This window comes from Podarcis erhardii, assembly GCF_964252035.2.
Source record: "Podarcis erhardii genome assembly, chromosome: 4".
Lineage (NCBI taxonomy): Eukaryota > Metazoa > Chordata > Lepidosauria > Squamata > Lacertidae > Podarcis > Podarcis erhardii.
Window position 1 is genome coordinate 100,593,879 of NC_138508.1, and position 12,230 is coordinate 100,606,108.

Genomic DNA, 12,230 nt, shown 5'->3' on the forward strand with positions numbered 1-12,230 from the left:
CCCCCCCAGGCGCTTGTGGGGCCGGCAGCGGGGAGAAGCGCTCTTCTCCCCGCCGCCCGCCTGCAGACCAGGTCTGGGGACAGCGGGAAGACGCGCTGCGCCTCCTCGCTGTCCCCGGGGCTTGCGGGGCTGGTGGCCGGGAGAAGCACGCGTCTCCCCGCCGTCAGCCTCCAAACCACATCGGGAGACAGTGGGATGGCGGCGTTCCGCCTCCCCGCTGTCCCCCGACCTTGTGGGGCTGGCGCTGCGGCTCTCCTGGAGCCTGGAAAGTGAGAGGTGTCGGTGCGCACCGACGCCTCTCGCTCTCCAGGCTTCAGCGAAAGCCTGCATTCGCCCCATAGGACGCACACGCATTTCCCCTTCATTTTTGGAGGGGAAAAAGTGCGTCCTATAGGGCGAAAAATGCAGTAATTTACTTACTTATTTATTGAAATTATATATTGCCCTATACCCGGAGGTCTCAGGGCAGTTCACAAAATGAAATCAAAATGCAAAATACATAATCAAAATAAAAGTAATAATATCCCAATAACACCCCCTCCAACCCCCCCCCCCCACATTTTAAAAGGGCATAGGATGCCAATCAAATCAACCAAAGGCCTGGTTAAAAAGGAACATTTTTGCCTGGTGCCTAAAGGTGTATAATGAAGGCGCCAGGCAAACTTCCCTGGGGAGAGCATTCCACAGATGGGGAGCCACTGCAGTGAAGGCCCGTTCTCGTGTTGCCACCCTCCTTACCTCTCAAGGAGGAAGCACATGATGAAGGGTCTCAGAAGATGATCTCAAGGTCCAGGTAGGTTCATATGGAAGGAGGCGATCCCTGAGGTATTGCAGTCCTGAGTCTGAACTCATCCCTGCCATTGTGGGCAGATTGCTGCTACTGAGATGGCCCAACCTCTTAGCACAGCTTTCACAAGATCAGGTGCTAACAAAGGTGGGGAGCAGAGCCAGGATAGCATGCTCTATAGCAAGGGTGGGCAACTTTAATTGCAGGTGCCAGATGTAGCCCTCTGGCCCTTGGGACTTTCCTTCATCCATGAAGCCTAGATTGGCTGTAAAGTGCCCTAAAATAGCATCTTGCTTAGCACTACAGAAGATGGACCCTGTGTATGTAAACCTCTGGCTTCTGCATGGCTGGAGTGTAGGTACGTATACTCAGCTGTTTACTGCTGTTGGAGTACTCCTGTGTCCTGATTTCCAGGAGAGCAAGGATGTGCTGAAGGTAGTCTAATAGAGAGGGCCTATCCCTTACTCACATGTGTATCAAGCTTGCCACTGGATTATGACAATAGCCAGTGGACTCATGGAAACTTTCTAATTCCAGTTTAACATGGAGAGCAGAATACAGAGAGCAATCCAAACCCAAGATCTGCCAGCATGAGCCAAGTTTGGAACTGGTGGACTCCAGCTGATCTGGATGAAGCGCCTCCCCCTGGCTCAGCCAGAGATACACTGACATAAGTCTTCCATCCTGGCTCAGTTAGGGCTCAGCTAAGGCTGGGGCTCAAAGAGGGCCATTCTGGGGGCAGCACAGAGCAGAGAGAGACTCACCCCTAGTGCAAACTCAATTCTTTTCAATCATGTGACCTAGCAACCCAGCATAAGTTACCCTAGTAAACTATTTTAATGGCTTACTTTCCCTCTTCCAGACTTAATCTGGTGCAGAGTTTGGAACAGACATAAGTTACACTGGAGTAATTTATGAATTATTTTGGAGTAACTTGTCAATTATTTTGGCTTCCTGTAGTTTGGATTGTTTTGCTGGTTGTTCACTGGCTTTCCTACTTTCCAAATATTCATGTTCTCAGTTCGAAATAGCATCAAAGGAGATTTAAATGACAACTATTGAAACAAAATACATGTAGAAAACTATATTTAAATATTTTAATTTTAAATTGTATTTCTGTGCAAAAAAGTTCCACAGATCAATGCAGAAGCAAGACAGAATAGGCTTCCGATGAGTGTACAAATGTAGATGTGACAAATACAGGACATAGATGGATTTGCCCATCCTTAATATTTAGTAGTTGCTATGATTTGATGGATGACCTGGAAGAGTGTGTTGTATCCGACAGCTGGCATACATTAGAATTTAGAATTTAACTGGAGATGTTCTGGGTTTTATAGCTGACATATAATGGTATTTGAATATTTTAGCAGTGTTTAATAGATGACATGTAATGTTATTAATATTTACCAGTATTAAGCAGATGACAGCTTATGCGATTTTATATCTGCTATATCCAAAAAAACAAAGAGGAGAGGACTATGTACAATAGAGATAAAAATCATTGCTGCATTTTCTATGCATGTTATCTGCAACTGGGTATCAACTCAGCACCAGCTTAAGCATTCAGTAACTATTTCTCTACCCCTGTGTATCTAATAATAATATACTCAAACTTGCATATTATTCAGGGTATGTATTAACAACTACCAACTATTTACACCAGAAACAGAAATGTGCAGCATCTCTCATTATCATTACTAAAATGAATACCAACCAAAACACAAGCTCCTAGCTCCCTTTACACCCTGTGTAGAAGAGCACCAATGTGCATTCCACACACACAGGGCTTTACCACCTTCTCTTCAATGATGGGCAGCTTACATTCATTCTTTTCCTTGCATGAAGGATGCTAACAGAAGCCAACTCACACAAGAGTCCCATGTGTGCAGAGAAGAACCTGTGGAGTTTTGGATGAGGGTATTTTCCTAATTAATTGGGTCCCAATTAATCTCCGTACTAATCAGATGTCCACTGGGGAAAGCTAATAAAAAAAAACAGCCCGAGAACTGTTTTTTATAATCTAATATTTTATATTATTATAAGCACAGTATTTCCCACACAGCTTTAATGAATTATCCTACCCAAAGGCTAGGCAACAGTATCAGCGATATTAGCTGGCTGAACCCCAATGGATTATTCTTTCCCCACTTTTTTGAAAACAATTTTACCCAGTATTTTGTTTCTCAACTACATGGAAATCTCTAGCACATTAGAAGAAGCTTTGCACAACATGCCAAAAATTGTGAAAATGAACTCAGAATAAATTGCATTTCCTCTCTCCAGTTTCTCAACATACCCTTTGGTATTTTTCTTGATGTGCAAGAATATTGATCCAATTGTGGATAGAAAGAAGGGACAAAGACTTATAATGTGATCCATAAATAGTAAGAGGAATAATTTGGATTAAACCAGTATAGCCTCCTGAAAGGGATAACATGGGATGAGGTGGGCTGAAATCTTAATACTGATGACTGTGATAGATAAATTTGTTGAGCTGTACATGGTCTGTACTCATACCAGGGATCTGCAGGTGATATAATATAAAAATGGGGTGAGTTCAGGGAATAATTTTTTAAGCTGTGTTTAGGTCTTGGAAGAGTATTGAATATTCCTCAGTGAAATGCCTCCTGATCATGGGGAGCTTTTAGCTGAATATACTTTGAAGGTGCCTTCAGCCCTGTCTACTCAACATAGGAAGATCAGGTGCAGAGTGGGTGTGCCCAGCACATTGGCAGTGGAACTAATGAGTTTGTTGGGAAAATTAGGAGGTTCCCTTACTCAAGGTCGATAATAACAAGACAATGAATTCAAACATGTTTAAGCAACCCAGCTGTGGAAGTCACTATGGCGATTTGCGTAGCTGTTGGAATGGAGCCTGGCACACTTCCCTGTGCCGCTCTGCTCTCCGTCAGCTACTTGTAGCAGAGTTACCACAGCGTAGAAACTGTTGCAGTGTGTGTGTGACAAATTCAGACTGCACACAAGCGTTGTAGCTTTTCTCTTCAGTCTTTAATCGTGTAGAAAAACAACATAAATCAGACCCGGTGAGCGAGCACACATCTTGCGGTGTCACCGTCAGTAGAACGGAAGAACACTCTGAACGCGCAGAGAAAAACACTCCCCTCTGTGAAAACTGGCCACGCCTCAGGAATGTGAGATGTCACTCAGAACTTCTTAACCCTGTAAGTTCTGATTCTCTCCACAGTCACTACAAAGGATTCAAACAAAATACAAGTATAGATATAGCAATGTAAGTCTGCTGACCCTTCAGATGCAGTGGTGTTGCAGGGCAGCAAAGCCTCCTGGCACCCTCATCTGATGGGGGCCCCGGTGCCTGGGACTGTCCTGCTGGCCAGGGACATCTAGAAGCTCACCTCGCTGGCTGGTGTCTTGGATCCAAGCCTGCCTGCAAATTGGCCAATGGCAAGCAGGCTTGGAGGCAAGGAACTCTCAGGGGGCAGGTCCGACTAGGGTTGCCGTATTTCAAACAGTAAAAATACAGACAGAAAAGCTGTGGAGCTTTTTCTGGCAAAGTTGTTGAGCTTAATTGGCAAAATCACAAAAACACAAACCATTTTTGAGCTATTTTTATGGGAAATCGGCAAAAATGGCACTGCTGGCATGGATTGCCATGCATCCAGATTTCCCCAGACCCCCCCCCCCATTTTAAACCCAGACAATGTCCAGGAAATTCCAGACATATAGCAACCCTTAAGTTAGGCTCTCTTCTTGGGAGATTTAAAGCGGCTGTGCATTGGCCTTGGCACTTTGGTTTCTCTCTGTGTATTGTTTTTCCACACTTAAATTCACTTCTCCACATTTCCACATCAGATTGCGTTGCTTTTTAAAACAAAGTTCTCATGGAAATCTATCAGCATCTTTGCATGGATTTTTGCTGCAAAACATGTTTGTATGGAATTCTGCATAATATATATCCCCGCCCCCCCCAAAAAACCACACACACACACAATTAACGCTACTATAATGCATTTTTGTGCACTGTTTTCACTATTGCTCACAAACAGACTCAGATGACACCTTGGTAAGATTATACATGCAAACCAGTTTGGGTTTCTCCCAGGCCACCATATAATGTATAGGTAGGCAAACTAAGGCCCGGGGGCCAGATCCGGCCCAATCGCCTTCTCAATCCGGCTCATGGACTGCCCGGGAATCAGCGTGTTTTTACATGAGTAAAATGTGTGCTTTTATTTAAAATGCATCTCTAGGTTATTTGTGGGGCATAGAAATTCGTTCTTTTTTTTTTCTTTTCAAAATATAATCTAGCGCCCCACAAGGTCTGAGGGACAGTGGACTGACCCCCTGCGAAAAAGTTTGCTGACCCCTGATATAATGCTTCCAATCATCAGAGACTTCAGCATAATTCATTATATGTAAGCATATTAAATGTGAATTGAAACTAATTTCTCCCTCATCCAGAGGGACCACTAGGGGCGCATCAGAAGAAGGCTGACAATAACATCTCTCCGACCCACACGAGGTAAATTGGAGGCTGTGATGGGAGTAAATAGCCTCCCTACCCCCCCTAGGATTGTGGTGGGGGACTGCCCTTGCCTGCTGTGCCCTATACCACCCCCGAATTTGTGGGGATGGGGGCACTAGGCACAAAGCCCTCCTGTGGGATTCCGGTGCTCCTGGACGCCGTCCCTGATCCGCGCCACTAGCTGCAAGAACTTCAAAAGAAACAATTTGGATGAAGGAATGCACATATCTCAAGGAAAAGGGGGGGTAAAGACTGCTAACAGAAGAGATCTCTGATAAAATAAGACAAGTCAGAGGAACAAGTATAAATCATGAGAAGATACGCCAAGACTCGGTATGGCAAAGGGACTGATGGGGGAGGGGAAAAAAACTTTCCTTTCTTTCCCTTATGTGATTAAACAAGAATTCCCCTCCCCACAAGTCAGAAATGTCGTTTTAAGGACTTAAGCCGTGGATTTAAGGCTGTGTGGAGATAAACTTTCGAACCAAAGCATGTTTTAAGAAGAGCGTGGAATGTATAAGGGCTTTGGAATGACACAGTTAAAAATTCCGTCGCCATATTGGGAAGTTCTGTCGGAGGACTTAAGTCTCAGAGGAGAAATAGAGAAATAGAGCTGTTTTTATATTGTGGGTGAAACTCCTCAGTGGGACTTAAGAATGACAGTTCTGTAATTAATGATGGAAAGAGTGCTGTTATCTATGAAGGTGATGATATATGGAAACCATCTCGATTTGAGGATTGGAAGAATGGAAAAATTCACACAGGATTATTATTGGTGTTTATCGGCTTAAGGAGACTATCAGAAGAGATCATAAAGAAAAAAGAGAAAATATATGAACAAGATGTGATGTGGAAACAGCAAGATAAGACTGGATAGAATTATGAACTTTGTTTGGACTGATTTGGACATTAACGCAGTGGCAAGAAGATGATCAGAATCCCCCTTCGGATCTTGAAATATGGGTCCCCCCAACAAAATTTAAAATTCGGCTCTGTAATTCGGAATTTATGTGATGTGATGTGATGTGATGTGATGTGATGTGATGTGATGTGATGTGATGTGATGTGATGTGATGTGATGTGATGTGATTGGCCAGTTAATAAAAATTATTTTTTAAAAAAAAAAAAAAAATTTCTCCCTCATCCCAAGTTCCAACAGCTCTGACCAGATGTCTTCAGTGAAGTATGAATTTGGTTTCCACGCACACACAGATCTTCTGAAAAAGTGGGTGCGAGAGAGCTGAGAGGTTATTACAAATTCCAAAGATTCAAGTACTATCAAGCCTTACATTGAAGTCTTCTTATCCTGAGTTAAATAATACAATCAAATGGAAGAGAAGTTTAAGTGTTTATTAATAGAAATAACTTAGTACTGGTGCTTTTGTTTTTGACACCAACAATGTTGATTCACATTTTTAATCTTTCCCATTTTGAGCAATTATATTGTATCTTATCTTTATAAAAGCTCTTTCTGTGAAGCAAATCGTTTTTCACCTCATACAGTATTTACAGAACACATTAAGTAGTAGTTTCTTCCCCACACCCTAAGATCCAGTGCCAACAGAAATGAAATTACATGTCTTTAGAAACATCAAATTAGCTGTACTTGGGAACAAGCTAAAGCTTTGCCTAAATGTCGTAGAATGTATCTTTTCAATAAGTTAGTTATATTAATAAAATTATTTATTAAATTGCACACACACATATACTGCGGAGTGGGAGGGAATGAAGAATGCGATGACTTAGAAGAATATTTATATTAAAGGCCAGGCAAGATGGAATAGGCAGCCCAATCTTCTGCATGTGCAATTAAAAGTAAAGTTTACTAAGTACATTGGGACTTATTCCCAAATAAGTGTGCATTGGACAACAGCTTGGGCCACCTAAGCAACTGAGCCTTTGAATGTGCTCTGTTGTAAATGACCCAACCGTCACACTTGCCTGAACGCTCCAGGTCCAGTTGATCATCCCATATAAGCTTGGCAGGTCTACTTTTGCACCTTAGTCTTCCCTAAGCCATGCATTGCACGCCAGCTCTTTAACTCACCGTGGTACAATTTATTAAACCTTGGTGTTGCTTTTATCTCCGCTATGGTGTGCCTTTTCTGTTCTGCAGTCCGCTTGCCGCTCACAAATATCTTCTGCAAATGTATGAATGATACTGCTGACTCTAGCAGGTTAGATTGGATGACCTCTGAATGACTTCCAGACAGACAATTCTGTGATTAATGGCTGATAGCGTCTTTGTATTAAGGGCAGGGCGATTCCTCTTGCAACCAATAAGAGTATTGATTTATAAAGAGCTGACCTATCGATTTAGAGCTGGATCTTGAAATATTTACTGAGGAAAAACTCTTTGATGTGAGTGTAGCCATGAATGAGTAGCATAGGATAATTGACTGAAAATGCATTAGAGCAAGTTGGAAGATACCATGTGCTTTTTATTATTCAAACTGACATTCATTGTCATTATGGTCTGCTTTTTCAGCTGTAATCGGCTGAGAAGTACCAGGAGCTTTTGACAAGGCAACACATGGCTTATGTAAGGAAAAGCAGAGAATGAGAATTTTTATGTGGTGTCTGCAAATTGCAAGTACTCTTGCTGTTTAACATAAGTGCAGCTGGTCTACAGAAGCATCATGTGACTCAGTTATAGCTAGGTGATCTACAGAAACACAATGTATGTACTGAAGGATCATGTATGTAGGCTTTGGCATAGTCTAGGTGCACTGCTAGATAGGAGATATAAAATAGAAAATGGAGATAGAATAGTTCTAACCTTGGTTCCTAGGGTTGGGCTTAGTTCCAGGCTGGATTTCGATGCAATAATTGACATCTCGATCAGAGGCTGTTTGCTAGAGAACTACTTAAGAAAAATGTGAGGCTTGGAAGCAAAGAGATTTCATTGCAAGCAAGCAACATTTTTCAAAGATATATAACATTCAAAATTAACAGGAGCCAAATAACTGGGCATATCCAAGCAACCATGATTTGCCAGTGCAGTGCAAGCTTGTATTTGAATTATGATTTACATTCTATAAATAAGATTTTTTTTTTAAAAAAAGAAAGATTAATTACAAATTTACCTACAGAAAGAATCCCCTCCAGGTTTAAATATTGTATTATTTTTAAATGCTTGTCAGAAAACCCGATGAGTGCTGAAAGTGATTTTGTATTTGCATAGTTCTACAGATGGGATTTAGTTTCTTTAATCATTTTCTTGCAGTCTTTTCAGTGTTTTTTGTGTGCCTTTGAACTGATTTGATTCCATATCCATTTAATACCAGCTTTTGTTACACAAGTTTCATGTGCACACTACTCTTGAAGCAGACTTTTACAATTCATAGGTGCTAAGGGATGTTAAATCTGCTTTCATTGTATCTCAGTAAGCAAAAATCATATGCCCCATTTGCTCTTATTTATCCAATGGACACCAAAGGAGATAGTGCTGCATGGAGTTCTCAAACACAGTTGGCTCTCAAAGAATCTATTTTAATCAACATGAGAGGGTTCAGGAGCCTTCCAGTTTTAAGCTGTAGTATCTGCTGAAAGCCATTTGTCCTCTTACAGTTGCACAGCTTGCATACAAACTCTTTTGCTGTCTTGTATCTCCTGTATGACCTTGGCTCCCCTACATTGCCAAGTGACATGGGAAGGATGCTGCTAGGTCAGAAAAGACACTAAGAATGTGAATGCTGAGAGGCAGCTATTGTAGATGCCCTTAGAGAACGAAATAAGCACTTCCTGGGACTTCTGCAGAGACTCATTTACTCTACAAGAATATACAACTATCCAAAAAAAAGAGCTTTGATAAAATATGATGTGCATAAAAATTTCACTCTCAAAGAAAAGCACACTCTTAACCACCAAATGCCAGCCTTAATGACAAAGTAGACACCCCAAAGCAACAACAGTTGAAATGGGGTGGGGTGGGGACTTCAGGTGATGCTGATACCAGCCACTGGGGAGACGGCACTGTCATGTGGGAATTATCTGTAGTATTGGCTCATTTCAAAGGTCACCATGACCCAGCCTAATCAGAAGTAGCAACCATGGCCTGCAAGAAATGGAAAGTCCCTTTCACATGCACCTCGGAAAGCCAGGTTGTCGCTGTCTTTGTGTTTGTTCCCATGTTTCTAAAGGTCTAGGCGTAATATTTCCCCCACATAGTCTATGACCTGCATATTAGTGTACAGTACTAGGCAGAGTATGCCTGGAAAGTAGAACTACTTGCAGGTGGAAAGTTTTTGACTTGCAAGTGAAATGGCCTCCCCCAAATATTTAGGGGTACTCTCATTTTCTTACTCATATTGAAATACTTCCCCTCAATGAGGTCAAACTTAGATTTACAAAATGTTTAGGGGTATGCGTACCCCTGCATACCCCCCCCCAAAAGCACTGAAGAATGCTATTCTTTAACTATGAATATTAGCCTAAATGAGATACTGTCAAGGCTCTAGTCCCTTAGTTGTACATAAAGCAGGAACATGTCCATATATTTTGAAACAGTCTTGTCAGTATGACATATTGCAGTTCACGTCCACTGGAGAAATGATCTGATTTTGTAAAGGGAAGTGTTCCTGTGTATTAGACTCTAGTGTTTCTATTTGTTTAAGGACCGTTCCAGACATGGGACTCCTGCACATCTACATTCATTCAAGGGATGATAGAGTAGCACCTGGCTTCTTGGTATTGATTACTTCGTGGAAGCACTGTACAGTCATTGCCCTTTCATATGTCCTTGAGAGTGTCTGCCGAAATCCAATTGCCCTACCTCACCCTTTCCCCACACTTGCTGATCTTAGTTATTGTGTGGGTGAGGCCTGTGAAATAGCTGGTTCCTCATGGGAATGCTGATAATAGAAATTAAACAAACATTGGTACTGAAATAAGTTTCCAATGTCAGCAGTGGCAACTTGTATGCAGCTCCAATGGTCTATCAAGCTCGAATCTCTCCTGTAGTCCTAATATATGTTTGGCCTTCGGTGTGTTAAAAATAGTATTATCTGACTTTAAAATAAACCAACAACCATGACATTGACTTAGTTCCCAAGATCCTATTAAGTATGTCTACCTATCTGACAATATGCTGACCTGTCACTGGCCTTCTTCTTTTCCAGTTTAATTTCTTGGATTTATACAGACTCTAGAAATAGAACAGTTCCTGCCCCACACTAGCTAGAACATTTAACAGATTTTTTTTTTTAAAGGGGGAGGGTGCAAAACAGTGGCTAAAAACTGAGTTGTGAACCGAGAGGTTTTGAGTTCAGGTGTGGCCTCCTTCATGAGCTCCCTAGATGGGCTTAGGCAAGTCAGATTTTCACCCCCACCTGCAATGCAGGGATATTAATATTGAATATACTGATATACCTTGAAGGGATTACACAAGCAAGCCTACATATGTGGCTGTGGAAGCAGATTGGTAAAGAGGGGCAAAATATGCACAGATCCTTCTGTTCCCCAATCGCAGTGCATGTGATTAAGGCACATATTGTCATCTGTTCCAACTAGAGTTCAACCAAATTTCTCAGAAGACATTTTTGCATGAGGAAATTTCTGAGATCCCCCCTCCCTTTTTTTCTCACCTAGTAAAAGGTCCGTTTGTAGAGTTTTCTCAGAATATTCTACTCGTGTTTTGTGGCAGCTGCCATCCCGCACCCAATGTTCCTGAATGATGCTAAGACTAGGGCAAAATGGTGGCAGGTTGTCAACACAGTTGCTGCTGCTGCTGTCACTTGATGTAGCAACAAAATCGGGGGGGAAATGTCAGCAGAAAGAAAGAAGCTATGGCCACAGCCAGTGGTGAGCCCCATCTCAAGAAACTGTTGGATCATTTATCCTCCCTCTGAAGAAATTCAGTAAAATGGTGCCCTCAGTTTCTCTGTAAACAAATAAGGTGCATAATTTCAAACAGAGCTCTAGTGCCAACCTATATGCATTCATTAGAGTGTGTACAGGGAGCATTTGCACATTCCACTGTATGTCGGAAAGCTCCTGACACATTTTAAAATGCAAATCAGTCATGGGGGAGCCTGACGCTTACTTGCATATTCATTGTGCTTTCTTTCAGTACCTGAAAAGTTGGTTTAAGTGTCTCATCCAAATCATATATTTCACTATTGATACCTTTCGTGTACAATTCTGGATTTTGTTTACCTATACTTTATTTTCAACCTTACATAAATGCCTTTGAAATAAAAAGTTTCGTGTTACTCCATGTTCATCGAAACTACGTTTTTTACTCAGCTTCATTATTCTCTTGACCTAATCATGACCCTTTTTATTGTACCCCAGTAGTAGAATCCTATAGCTTATCCTCATTCAAACTGATGCATTATTTTTTAGTACTTTCACACATTCCCTTTTATTCTGATATGTGCCTTTCTGGCTCCTTCACATATGAGTTTCTCCATGGTCTTAAATGTGTGAGTGATTTGCGAGTGACAGGGATACATCTCTCCGCCCCCCACCCCCCACCCCGTCCATCAATTCTTTTTGCCTGATGCTCTGAAATAGAATTGCTGATCCCTCTTTCAAGGCTACAGAAAACAATAAAGCTCAAGGAAACCTGAGTTGTTTATTGTGCTGGAGAGTTTCCATGCCATTTACTCATTATGTAAACCTTCATCTTCTCAAAGACTTCGGATAAATGTCTTTGTCGATCAGATGGCAGCATTCAGTGAAAGTCTCATGGCTCAAACATCAGTGAAGGTTGTAATGGGGGGATGCAGGGAACAAGTCTCTGTTTACAGGGACTAATTACAGCTCAACAAGTTAAGGGGAGAGCGAGGCAGTTACGCTACCAGCTGCACAGACAATGGCAGCTTTAATTCCCACCAGTATTTCTCAAGGGGAAAAAATGCTTCGTGAATCTAAAAGCAACACATAATCAAGAAACATATTTGTCTATGAAAATAATCCAGTTACACACATCAA